The following is a 14,645-nucleotide window of genomic DNA, read 5'->3' on the forward strand; positions in this document are numbered from 1 at the left end:
GGAAATAAGTTAGGGCTTTGAAAGAAAGGAGAAAAGAGGAGAAGGTAGAAGAAGACACAATAGCGCCAATAATTCATTGTGTGGATTTCGTCGGGGGTGATCCCTTTGAGGTATGTGGGATCTTTTGTGTTGGTTTACTTCACCCACACATCAATTTGTTTCAGTTCAGTGAAATTAAGGATTTATTTCATGTTAGGAGTTAAGTTCTTGAAAGAACGTTTGATTTCTTGTTGATTGGATTGTTGGTTGTCATTGTTGTTTAGATACTTGTTATTTCAAGTTATTTTGAGTTGAACTCAGTTATTGATAGTACCAATGATCCCAATCGTTTAGTGAAAGATCTAGGAAGTTTTGGAGAGTTTAGAGATAGAAAACGAGTTGAAAAATTCATCAAACGCACCTGGGTAGGGGCAGGCGTGACGCGCCTGTAGTGCACCAGTAAATTTGCCTCAGTCAACAAAGGTCTGGCGCGGCGCACCACCAGTGCGCCAGAATCAGGCCAAAGTCAACTTAGTCTGGCGCGGCGTGCCACCAGTACGCCCGACCCGACGTTTTTCGTCCAGTTTTCCTAGTTTAGCCCTATAAAGTCCTTCTATGGTACATTAACATCCTCCAATGAATTCTAATTACTTCAAATGATCTTAAAATACCTAGAAATCATCTAGGAACTCAAATTGAAACCTTAAATCCATAATCCATTCAAGGAAAGTTAATATCAATGTCAATGAAGTTGAGAGTCAAGTCTAAAGTTAAGAAATAAGTTAAAGTTAATATATTAAAGGTTTTCAAGAGTCTTATTTAAACATTTTAACTTTGTCTTAAGACTCAAGTTCAAGTCAAGAAAGAGTAAAGAGTTGAGTTAAATTCTAAAAAGCTATAAGGGAACTAAGTATTCCCTAAGAGTTAAGTTTCAAGTAAGCAAAGAGTATCAAGTTGAGTTCACTTCTCAAAATTTACAAGGGAACTAAGTAGTCCCTAAGGATTTAAACAAAATGTTTTCAAACTTTTGAGAAGGAAGGGAAGCTAGATTTCCACAGGACCTATGGCTTGCTTTAATAGAAGAAAGAGTAAACTATGATTTATAAGAGAGCTTTTTAAAAAGCTAAGTTCGAGCACTTATATCAAACCACATAATCGGTATGTTTTAAACATAAGAGCCAATATATTTTTGGGAGAAGCATTGAGCACCGATATGGGGGAGAGTTCAGATAACTCACAGCCCCCATAAACCATGTTAGCCACCATGGTTAGAAAAGGTCACATGATTCCTTTTCACAGTTTACTAGTGGATCCATTAGGCAGCTTAGGTCATATACCTTTGGCCAGCTATAGGATGTGTTGGCAACATCCAGTAGACCGTTGTATCATCACTGTAGATATTAAGTGATGTTTGTCGATTAGAACATATTTCTCAGGTAAATTGTATTTCTATACAAAGCAGTATTGTATTTTCATAATACATCAGTATTGTAGTTTATATACATATCAGTCTATATTGTGTACTTGTAAATATACTCATAGGTTTAAGCATATTTTCAGTCAACATTTCTTTATATTGCATTTATTTTAACTGTGTATATTGAATAAGAGTTAGTAGATCATGAGTTGAACAGAGTCAAGGTAAGTATTCATTCTTACTCCCTTTCAAGGATAAGTTTTGTTTAGCTTCCCTACTCGCATACTCGTACATTTAATGTATTGATACCATTTGGCCTGCATCATATTATGATGCAGACGCATGTAACCAAGATCAGCACGCGGTGCTTCATTGATCTAGATTGAGCTCAAGAGTCGGTGGTGAGCCTCCTTGCATTCCGAAGGACATCCATTTCTTTGGTGTTTAGTAGTTTAGTTTTAGGATGTTGTGGGTTCTGTCCCAACATCTCTCTTCAGTTAGTTTAGAAGCTTCGTAGACACTAGTATTTCAGTTGAGAGTTTATTGTTGCTTGTTGAGACTTGACTGCCATCATGGCCAGATATTGTAAGAAGTATTTTTCTTAAAAAATGTCTTATTTCTTATTTAAGTTGAGTTTAGTTTTCCACTGAGTTAAGTAAGCCAGGCCAAGGGTTTGCATGAGGGCCAGTAATGGTCTTCAAGTGCCGGTCACGTCCAAGGTGTAGGCTCGGGCATGACAAACTTGGTATAAGAAAACATATTTCAAGAGTCCTAGGGAGTCTATGAAGTCGTTTCTATAAAGTCTTAGTCATCGGTGTGAAGCGCGCCACATCTTTGATTAGGAGGCTACAGATTTATGAATGTTCCACTTCTTTCATATTCTTTTCCTGCGTAGAGTATATCTCTAATAATCTCTCTCTAATTCGTGCTTATGCATATTTTCAGATCATCATGCCTCCACAAAGTGCAGCCAGAGGTCGGCCAGACCAGAAAAATATTGATGAACAAGAGGTCCCTAATGCACCGGATGTGCAACCCCAAGGAGAGGTCACAAATGTCAATTTCCGAGAAGCTATCCGGATATTAAGTCAAGTTGCAACCAACCAGGACAGGAACTCGACAAGATGGGATTGATACCTCGAGAGTTCGTGAGTTTCTGAGAATGAACCCTCGTAGTTTCACTGGATCAAGCCCTATTGAGGATCCAGAGAACTTTGTGGAGGAGTTAAAGAAGGTGTATGAGGTAATGCATGTGGTAGATGTTGAAAGGGTTGAATTGGCTACATATCAACTAAAGGGTGTGGCTAGAACCTGGTTTTATCAATGGAAGGATGGTAGAGCTGAGGATGCACCACGTCCAAGTTGGGCTTGCCTCGAAAAAGCCTTCTTGGGGAGGTGTTTTCCTCGCGAATTGAAGGAAGCCAGGGTGAGGGAGTTCCTTACTCTGAAACAGGAATCTATGAGTGTACATGAGTACGCGATGTCACCCAACTACCTCGCTATGCTCTGGAGATGGTAAAAGACATGAGGAGTAGAATGAGTCTGGTTGTTGCAGGGTTGGGTCGCACTTCTAGTAAGGAAGGTAGGGCTTCCATGTTGATAGGTGACATGGACATATCCAGGCTGATGGTATATGTTCAACAATTTAAAGAAGAGAAGATGAAGGATAGAGAAGAGTACTGAAACAAGAAGGACAAGTATGGGAATGAGTCTGGCCAACAGAAAGGTGGTTTAAGCCGACCATAATTCAAGAAAACAAAGGGGCATGAATCATCATCTGCTAGTGTACATGCACCCTGAAACCAAAGTGAGTATAGTGCCCAGAATTCGCAGCACTTCAATGCTAGGTCGGCTCAGTCTCAAGGTAGTGTGGATCAAGGAGGTACTAAGTCTTTTGCCTATGCCAAGTGCGGTAGGAATCACTCTAGCATCTGTTGTGAAGGCTTCACGGGTTGTTTCAAGTGTGGTCAAGAGGGTCACTTCATGAGAGAGTGCCCCAAAGACAAGCAAGGCAGTGGAAATACGGGCAATAGAACTCAATCTTCATTGGTTTCTCCACCAAACAAGACTGCACCTAGAGGAGTTGCTTCTGGTACAGGCGGAGGAACAAACCGCTTATATGCTCTTAATAATCGCCATGAACAAGAGAATTCGCCAGATGTTGTCACTGGTATGATTCGAGTCTTTGACTTTACTGCTTATGCATTACTAGACCCAGGAGCTAGTTTATCTTTTGTAATTCCTTATGTTGCTATGAACTTTGAGATTTCGTCTCAGCAACTTAGCGAACCATTTAGTGTATCCACAACTGTTGGTGAATCCATTCTAGCAGAAAGGGTTTATCGTGATTTTCCTTTTTTCGTCAGTCACAAGAGTACCATGACTGATTTAATAATAGTTAGACATGGTAGATTTTTATGTCTTCTAGGTATGGACTGGCTACATGCTTGTTATGTATTAATAGAGTGCAGAACTTGAGTTGTAAAGTTTCAGATTCCTAATGAGCTAGTCATAGAGTGGGCTAGTAGTTTAGCAGTGCCTAAGGGTCACTTCATTATGTACCTTAAGGTGAGGAATTTAGTTTCTAAGGGGTGTATATATCACTTAGTCAGAGTTAATGACTCAAGTGTTAAGGTACCTTCCCTTCAGCCAGTCCCTATTGTCAGTAAGTTTCCTAAAGTCTTTACCAATGATCTACCCGTAGCCCTCCCAAAAGAGAGATATACTTCGGCATAGGTGTCGTCCCAGATTCTAATCCTATATCTATTCTGCCATATAAAATGGCACCAGCAGAGTTAAAAGAGCTAAAAGAGCAATTGAAAGATCTGTTAGAAAAAGGCTTTATTCGGCCGAGTATCTCACCTTGGTGCGCTCCGGTCTTGTTTGTTAGGAAGAAGGATGGGTCCCTTAGGATGTGTATAGATAACTGTCAGCTGAATAAGGTGACCAATAAGAATATATATCCTCTTCTGAGGACAGATGACCTTTTTGATCAGCTTCGGGGTGCTTCTTACTTATTCAAGATTGATCTAATATCTGGCTACCATGAGTTGAGAGTAAGGGAATGTGATATTCCTAAGACAGCTTTTAGAACAAGGTATGGGCATTATGAATTTTCGGTTATGCCCTTTGGTTTGACAAATGAACCTGCAGCGTTGATGGATCTTATGAACAGAGTCTTCAAACCTTATTTAGATCTGTTTGTCATCGTCTTCATTGATGACATGCTGATTTATTCAAGGAATGAAGAAGATCATGCTGGTCACCTAAGGATTGTTCTTCAAACATTGAGAGACAAAGAATTGTATGCCAAGTTCTCCAAGTGTGAGTTTTGGCTTAAGTCTGTGGCATTCTTAGGCCACATTGTTTCTGCTGAAGGTATTAGAGTCGACGCTCAGAAGATTGAGGCAGTTCAAAGTTGGCCTAGACCCACATCTTCCAACAGATATAAGGATTTTCTTGAGTTTGGCTGGCTACTATAGGAGATTTGTTAAAGGATTATCATCTATCTCCTCTCCTTTGACCAAGCTAACTTAGAAGACAGTCAAGTTTCAATGGTCTGAAGCTTATGAGAAAATCTTTCAGGAGTAGAAAGGAGATTGACTACCGCTCCGATTTTGACCTTACAAAAGGGTACTCAAGGCTTTCTGGTGTATTGTGATGCATCAAGAGTTGGCTTGAGCTGTGTATTAATGAAGAATGGCAAGGTTATAGCTTATGCTTCCAGGCAGTTGAAAGTTCATAAGAAGAATTATCCAACTCATGACTTAGAATTGGTTGCAGTAGTGTTTGCATTGAATTCAATATAGCGTCATTATTTATATAGTGTTCATGTGGATATATTTACTGATCACAAGAGCCTCCAATATGTGTTCACTCAGATTGAGATCAACCTGAGATAGAGAAGGTGGTTGGAATCACTCAAGGATTATGACATGAGTATTCTTTACCACCCAGGTAAGGCTTATGTGGTTGTTGATGCCTTAAAGCAGGTTGTCCATGGGAAGTAGTTCCCATGTTGAAGAAAAGAAGAGGGAGTTATACTAAGGATGTGCACAGACTTGCACATTTAGGAGTCTCACTTATGGATTCCACAAAAGGAGGCATAGTGGTGACCAATGAGGCTGAGTCGTCCTTAGTGTTGGAGGTGAAAGAAAAGCAATACCAAAACCCTATCTTGCTTGATTTGAAGGCAAGTGTCCACAACCAAAGAGTATTGGCTTTTGAACAAGGGGCATATAATGTGTTGAAGTACCAATGTAGATTATGTGTACCTAAGGTTGATGGACTCCAAGATAGGATCTTGGAGGAGGCTCATAGCTCCAGATATTCCATTCATACAAGTTCCGCCAAGATGTACCACAATTTGAGAGAGGTATATTGGTGGGAAGACATGAAGAAAGATATTACTGAGTTTGTTGCCAAGTGTTCCAATTGTCAGCAAGTAAAAGTGGACCAACACAGACCTGGAGGTTTAGCTCAAGAACATCCAAATGGAAGTGGGAGATGATTAATATGGACTTCATCACAGGCTTTCCAAGATCATGAAAGCAACATGATTCTATTTGGATGATTGTCAATAGGATGACAAAGTCAGCCCATTTCTTGCCGATAAGGACTACTTATTCGGTTGAAGATTATGCAAAGTTGTATATTCAAGAAGTAATAAGACTTCATAGGGTTCCGATCTCCATTATTTCAGATAGAGGTGCATAGTTTACTTGCACAATTCTACAAATCCTTCCAGAAAGGTTTGGGTTCCAAGGTGAATTTGAGCACTACTTTTCATCCTCGAACAGATGGACAAGCACAACGTACTATGTAGACCTTAAAATATATGTTAAGAGCATGCCACTGCAAGGGAAATTGAGATGATAAAATACCTCTCATTGAGTTCTCTTACAACAATAGTTATCATTTGAGCATCCAAATAGCTCCATATGAAGCTCTTTATGGGAGAAGTTACAGATCTCCTATTGGATAGTTCGAAATTGGCGAAGCAGGGTTGATAGGACCAGATTTAGTTCACCAAGCTATGGAGAAGGTCAAAGTGATTCAAGAAAGGTTGAATACAATACAAAGTCGCCAAAAGTCCTAAACAGATGTTAGGAGGAAACCATTAGAATTTGAGGTAGATGAACGGTGTATCTGAAGGTTTCACCTATGAAGGGAGTTATGAGGTTTGGTAAGAAGGTAAAACTTAGTCCGCGGTATATTTGACCTTATAGAATCTCCAAGAGAGTGTGAAATGTTGCTTATGAATTGAAGATACCCCAAGAGTTAGATGTGATTCATCCGGTATTCCATATTTCTATGTTACAGAAGTGCTTAGGTGACCCTTCATTGATAGTACCAACAGAGAATGTTGGGATTAAGGATAACCAATCCTATGAATAAATTCATGTACAGATTTTGGATCGTCAAGTTAGCAAGTTGAGGACAAAGAAAGTTGTTTCAGTCAATGTCCTTTGGAGGAACCAATTCGTTAAAGAAGAGACTTAGAAGCTGAGAAGGATAGGAAGAAGAGATATCCACATCGCTTTGAATCCAGAGAGAATGCAGATCAAGGTACTTAACTCTCTTCTTAGCACTTATTAAGGTTGTGTATAAGCATATTATTACTTGCTTTTGTTTGTGAGTGCTGAAATAATATTACTACCCTTAACTTCCTGAAAGAATCCTCATTCGAGGAAGAATGTTCCCAAGCGGGAGATATTTTAACAACTCGTATCTATAATTAACTAAGTTTAAGCTAAGGAAAAAGAAGAATAATCAGATTTGGAAATAAGTAAGGAAATCTGGAAAATTTCCAGATTTCAAAAGTGAGCTTTTGGTCATTTTCAAATGATCATAACTTCCATCTCAGGAGGATTTTGAGTGAGTTATTTATATGGATGGAAATCTCATCAGAAGATCTTTCCAACAATGCTAAGTTTGTGAAATTTCGAGGTCATATAAGGAGATATGACTTTCGGAAGTTGGATTATTGGGTAGAGGAAATCCCGAATCCAAATTTGTTAAAGGTGTTTTGGTCTTTTCCTAAATCAATTATTAATATCATTTTAAGGGTAATAGTTGGGGTCTAATCTTATCCCAATCATTTCTCACGATTATAAAATAAGATAGGGCTTTGAAAGAGAGGAGAAAAGAGAAGAAGGGTGATGAAGACGCAAAAACGCCAAGAATTCATTGCATGGATTTCGTCGGGGGATGATCCCATTGAGGTATGTGGGATTATTCGTGTTGGTTTACTTCACCCACGCATCAATTTGTTTCAGTTTAGGAAAATTGAGGATTTATTTCATGTTAAGAGTTTAGTTCTTGAAAGAATGTTTGATTTCTTGTTGATTGGATTGTTGGTTATCATTGTTGTTTAGATACTCGTTATTTCGAGTTATTTTGAGTTGAATTCAGTAATTATTGATAGTACCAATGGTCTCAATCGTTTAGTGAAATATATAGGAAGTTTTTGAGAGCCAATATATTTTTAAGAGTAGTATTGAGCACCGATATGGGGGAGATTTCAGATAACTCACAACTCTCATAAACCATGTTAGCCACCATGGGTACAAAAAGGTCATACTTTTTATATGATTCCTTTTCACAATTTATTAGTGGATCTATTAGGTAGTTCAGGTCTTATACCTTTGGTTCGGTATAGGATGCGCTGGCAGCGTGCGGTAGACCGTTGTATCATCACTGTAGATCTTAAATGATGGTTGTCGGTTAGAGAATCTCCCTCAGGTAAATTGTATTATTATACACAACAGTATTGTATTTTCATAATACATCAGTTTGTATTTTATATATATCTCAGATATTTGTTGCGTACTTGTATATATATACTTAGAGGTTTAAGCATGTTTTTGTCAGCATTTCTTTATATTGAATTTATTTTAATTGCATATATTGAATAAGAGTTAATAGATGATGAGTTGAACATGTCACTCCCGTGTTTACCCCCTAGATGTAACTAGTGTCGTCATCCTTTTTAAGGACTAAGACTAGCCTCTTAGTCTCATGTCATTACATTCATAGGTTTAAAACTGCAGAAAAATTTAAAACATCCATTATAACTACTTGGAGGTTTACATAGACCTCTACATACACATAATATATAATTGTATCGAGTATACATAGACCATTCGTATAGGAAGGTTACATACCCTTCTACTTTTATTGCACATATACATATATAAGATAGAAAAATAGTCACAAAGATTGTCTCATCTCATACCATCTACACGTCACAATATGGGCATATCCCTTACATCAATCAAACAAGACCACATATAGGTCATACAAAAATATAGTACTCAATTGAAAAATAAAGAAATGAAAGAGTCTTTAAGCTCATAACAAGTCTGTATGCTAGATAATGGCATTGCCCTCAGAAGCTGAGGACCTACCCTTCTAGGATGAAATGAAGAATCCAAGCCTTCAACAATGTCTCCTTCCAAACTCTTCAATGAATGGAACCTAAAATATTTGGGAAAAGGGAAGAAAATGGGGTTAGTACTCCACATATACTAAGTATGAGACTTTATGCACATATACAAGCAAAACATGCTAAAAAGGGACTTTTAGTCAAAACATGACATTTTAACCTTTTCAGAACCTAATTCAAAGACAAGCACGTCATATCAATCAACCAAACATTCTTATAAACTCAACAAGTAATACGTATTCCAGTATACTTGAAATCATAATTTACTATAACCCTATCATTACGGAATAACATCACAAGAATGAACAAGATTCAACCATATCATAATAAGCAAGAAAACTACTCATGAATCTTTATCAAGTCAACAAGTGCAATGACGAAGCAAAGCCTCATAACCTTGCTCAACCAAGTAAACTTAACAAGAAAACATAACCAATGTCCAACTTAACAATATACTCCAACTACATATATCAAGAGGATAATCATCATCATATATCGACATTTACATTGTAGCATCAACATATTATCATCATATACATCATTATCATATGCATACATAATATCAACATCCTAAAACTTCCATCAAAGTCAAATAGTGCAAGGCATATGTAGAGTCCCACACCCCTACCAAGGCTAAGTTAAACCTCTCAAGTCACCTTAGTTAGCTTATACTTCATTAATTTTTTTTTACTTTGGGGAACACTTAACTTAACCGACATAGACCACATGATCTATGTGTGGAATCCAGTGTTGTAAAATCTTACACCGATGGAAGGTGGTCTACCGACAAAAGTAGTTACAAACACAAGCGTAGCTTTCTAGGTGGATCCACTAGCTAGTTTTCCTATGGGGGCAACATAGTTCAAGAACTAAAAGATAGTATATTCCCTATCGATACCACCTTATAATTGGGGCCTCCTCTCATGGTAATCCTTTGGATGAGTATTCCTCTATGGGAAGTCAACATCTCATATAGAACTACAGGGCGAATCTTCCTCTATGGAAAGTCATCACCTCGCATTGTAAAGTTCAATTAGTACTAAGCTGTCCCTTTATTGAAATGTATTTATTCCTTTAATTAACAATCATAGCTTAGTTTAGTTCATAGGGTCTATCCCTTGTATAATCACCATCATCAATAACTCAATAAAAATTGCATGAGTATAGTCCTTTCATCAAAATTCATATAAGTCAGGTTAACACATTACATAGCATTTCATAATAAGGCACATTGGTATACATCACCAGCCTTATAACATTTACATCCTAATCAACCTACAACCATAATCAAGACATTTAAATTCAATCCTCATACCATCATACCAATCCTAATACAAGTCATACTCAAACATAATATCATGACTTAACCACAATTAATCACAATTGGAAGTAAAGATGGAGATTCTAAGACTTTCCAAGTCTGCCTCATAGTTCATCATCAAGGTCTTACCATCAACCCATAACTCAACCCAACTAAGGGAGAAACATCATCACACAATGATAAACAATAAGATAACAAGGCCAATTGTATCTCTATAACCCAATTAAACACTAGATCATAGCTTAAGACAAGATACAAAGGCTAATTTCACAATATACTTCATAACCTAAATTACATCTCAAGAAATAGCATTAGGATAGTAATATATTCAATAACCAAGACAATTGAATGATCATAATATAATATAGGTCAAGATCACAACCTAGGGTTAGGGATTGCGGATCATGTTCTTCAATTTAGACCAAACCATCAACAATTACCATAAACAAGTTAAAATTCATGTTAATGTATTACATATGAACTAATAAATCATAAACAACTTAATACATAAATTCAATTTCGTAAATGGATGAAACTCATAAGAAATCTCAACTTTTGAAATCTATTTTGAAGGAACCCTTTGAGAAAAGAGTGTCAAAGGTGAATTAGATCCCATACCTTAACGTTTGATAACAATTTGATGGTTAATTTACCCCTTTCCAGCCGCCAATCACTTCTCCTTGCTAGTCTTCAATGGTGAGTTCAAGTAGAGAGAGAAGGAAAAGAGTTTGTGTTTTAGAGTTCTTATTAGTTTAATTGGGGTTGGGGCTTTTATATGGGTTTTAAGTTAGTTAATTTGTCTCCCCTTAATACCTAAATAACCCCTAAACTACCTAATTAATTAAATGAATTAATATAAAAATGTGCAGAAAACTCACCCTTCACAGATGGAACCCCGTTGACGGGACGTCTGTAAACCTACGGACCCTCACCCCTCCGTCATGCACTTCGTCGATGAGTTCTTAGATTGTACAGGTGGAGGCCTTCATCAACTTGGATAATTATGGGACGAGGTTGCATCAATATCCCGTCGTCATTCCACACACGGACCGTAGGTGGTCCTGTCGATGCTCACTATCCAGGCAGTGTTTCTTCATACGCAAGGGTCCTCCTCAAGGGCCCTTGGTTGGTCCTTGGGGAGTCGTACCCGGACGTTTCAACCATGAAACAAATCAAACACCTATTATCTACCCTCACACGATTTTCGTACATTTCCGACTCCTAAAAGTTAGTCAAATAGGATAAGGCACGCTAGCAACCCTTTGAACCAACTTCCCGGACGTCACGGACGTTCTTGGATGTTTTGGTTCTTAAACTTCCTAAATGACCTCAATTCATTACAGTGGACTTAAAAACATTACTTAGACCTTATGACACCTACGTTAGGATTTACGACACATCTTGAATTTTCAAGGTGTTACAGAACAGAGCCAAGATAAGTATTCATTCTTACTCCCGTTCAAGCCTATGTATTGTTTAACTTCCCAACTCGCATAATCGTACATTCAGTATACTCATGCCTTTTGGCCTGCATCATTTTATGATGTAGACGCAGGTAACCAAGATCAGCACTCGACGTTTCGTTGATCCAGATTGAGCTCCAGAGTTAGTGGTGAGCCTTCTTGCATTATGGAGGATACCCATTTCTTTTGTGATTAGTAATTCAGTTTTAGGATGTTGTGGGTCTGTCCCAACATCCCTCTTCAGTTAGTTTAGAGGCTCCGTAGACACTAGTATTTCAGTTGAGAGTTAATTGTTTCTTGATGAGATTTGACTGTTATTATGGCTAGATATTATAAGAAGTACTTTCCTTTAAATATGTCTTATTTCTTGTTTAAGTTGAGTTTAGTCTTCCGCTGAATTAATTAAGCCAGTCCAAGGGTTCGCTTGAGGGCCAGCAATGGTCTTCGATTGTCGGCCACGTCCAGGGTGTAGTATCGGGGGTGACATAACAGATACTTCCATTTTTTGACAAAAACAAAAGGATGATACATCCATTAAGGAACAGGAAAGGGAAGAGTCCATTCTACCCACAACACACCATAGTGATTCTTCAACCAATGTGATTATTCATGATAAGAAAGTGGTAAGCAAAAAGTGTTTTAATTATTATACATTAATTATTTTAGTAAAAAAATATATTAGTATCTGATATTCTATTTATTTGGATCGTGGTGCACATTCAATTCAACAAGAAGTCAAAAAACATGTTTCGAATCCAGTAGTTGTTGATACATCGGGATGAGTATAATTTCTTTACTGAAGTATGATAATTGTCACGCCCAAAGCCTACACCTTGGACGTGGCTGGCCCTCGAAGACCATTGTTGGCCCCCAAGCAAACCCTTGGTCTGTCTTACTTAACTTAGCGGAAGTCTAAACTTAACTTATTCAAGAAATAAAGCATGTTTGAAAGAAATACTTTATATAATATTCTGGCCAAAATGGCACCTAAGTATCAAAAAGTAAAATAAACTCCAAACTGAACTACTAACTGTCTACGAAGCCTCTAATCTGACTGAGATGGATGCTTGGACAAACCCCACAACATCCTAAAAACTGAACTAGTAAAGCAAATGAAAAGGATTTCCTTCAGAATGCAATGAGGCTCACCACTGACTATGGAGCTCATTCTGGATCTATGAAGCGCTGCGTGCTGATCTTGGTTACCTGCCTCTGCATCATAAAATGATGCAGGCCAATTGGAATGAGTACATTGACTGTATAAGTATGCGAGTTGAAATGCTAAATAATGACTTTAAGCTTGAAAAGGAGTTAGAAAGATACTTACCTTGGCTCTAATTAACTCATGATCTACTAACTCTTATTCAATATACGCAGTTTAAATTTAATTGCAATATAAAGAAATGCTGACAAAAAATGTTGTAAACTCTGAATGTATAGAGAAATGCTGACTAAAAACATGTTGTAAACTCTAATGTATATAGGTGTACAAATAATCTCTGAGATGTATATGAAAATACAAATAACTGATGTATATGAAAATACAAATAACTGATGTATATGAAAATACAATACTGCTATGGGAGCTTCTCTAACAGACAACCATCACTTAAGAGCTATAGTGATAATATAGCTTTACTCGACCCACGCTTGCCCGGCCATCCTAACTGTCACGGCCAAGGACCATACCCTAGAAGTTAGGGCCAATCTCGGATTGCGACACGCGTACTTGACCTCTTCTAGGTTTTGTACAAGCCCTTCCGTACCATTCATTGCATATAAAACATATGAAAAGTAGTGCGAAATTAAAACTGTTCACAAAACATTAGAATATATTTAATAACATCTTTCATTAGAAATCATAGGAAATACTAAGTCTCAGTCTCATAAAAGCTTAGACACGAGACTACTTTGGGACACGGTCGATACAATACTAATATAGAAAGTACTTAGTCTATTACAATACTTTGAAATAAAAGACATGTATGTATGCCTTCTAGTCATTTGAGGACATACTTCATCTTTGCTTGAACGACTCTAGAATCCAAGCTCTCTTTCACGATACTTCTCACCTTTCACCTACACCTTTAGAGATAACAAAATGTATGGATTTAGTACAAACACTTGTACTAAGTATGGCATTATGCATAAAATCATGTAATGGAATTAGTACAAACACTTGTACTAAGTATGGCATTATGCATAAAATCATGTAAACGAACATTTATTAGAAATATGCATATTTTCATTTAAATATCATATCATAATCATAAGAACAACATTTAACAACTTAGAAACACATAAGAAATCACTTAGACAATTTATCACATTTTTAGGAGCCACCTTAGAGTAACCCACTTCACCGTACAGTGAACCCCTACATTGTTGCTGTGAAGTTTCCTTAGCTTCACTTAAGACACCTTCTAATATGCAATCCCCCCGCTAAAAGCTATCCTAAGACTCATTTATGTAAGAAAAAGAGAGACCGTCCATACAACCACTTTAGGCACACCTAAATGATCCTGGAGACCACATATAATGAGATCAACACACTTACAAGACACCAAACACAGGAATATGAGATCCTTCTACCAAAGGTGATTCTAAATCTCACTTGAGTGAGTTGTGAAGCGACCGCCTATACAATCTGTTACACACACACTTAAGAGATCCTATAGACTACCTAAGATAGAATCATTCTCACTTAGCACAACAACACATAGATAATATGGCATTCTCCTTCCAAAGGCTATCAAAAGACTTACTTAAGTAAATCAAGAAGATAATGTCCATGATTTATCTCTTCAAGATTACCTAAATAATCTTTAAGACTACCTAATGCTTAGATCATGTCAACATAGTCTACATCTTCCCTAACTAGAGTCATTCTTAAGAATTATCTAGGTAAGATACGAAGTGACCATTCTTATGCCCCCTTCACACCTTAACTAGACAACCCTTATCTACTATAGATAAGTACTTATTCATTGAACATTTTTTCTTAACTTAATTCATTAC

General features: G+C 37.3%; 1 pseudogene; it reads left to right on the top strand.

Annotated features, from left to right (window-relative positions):
• The first annotated feature begins 2,347 nt into the window (after window positions 1–2,347).
• LOC107022086 overlaps window positions 2,348–14,645 on the top strand; it is a 58,114-nt pseudogene continuing 45,816 nt past the window's right edge.

Source organism: Solanum pennellii, chromosome 6 (assembly GCF_001406875.1).
Source record: "Solanum pennellii chromosome 6, SPENNV200".
In the NCBI taxonomy this organism is placed as follows: domain Eukaryota; kingdom Viridiplantae; phylum Streptophyta; class Magnoliopsida; order Solanales; family Solanaceae; genus Solanum; species Solanum pennellii.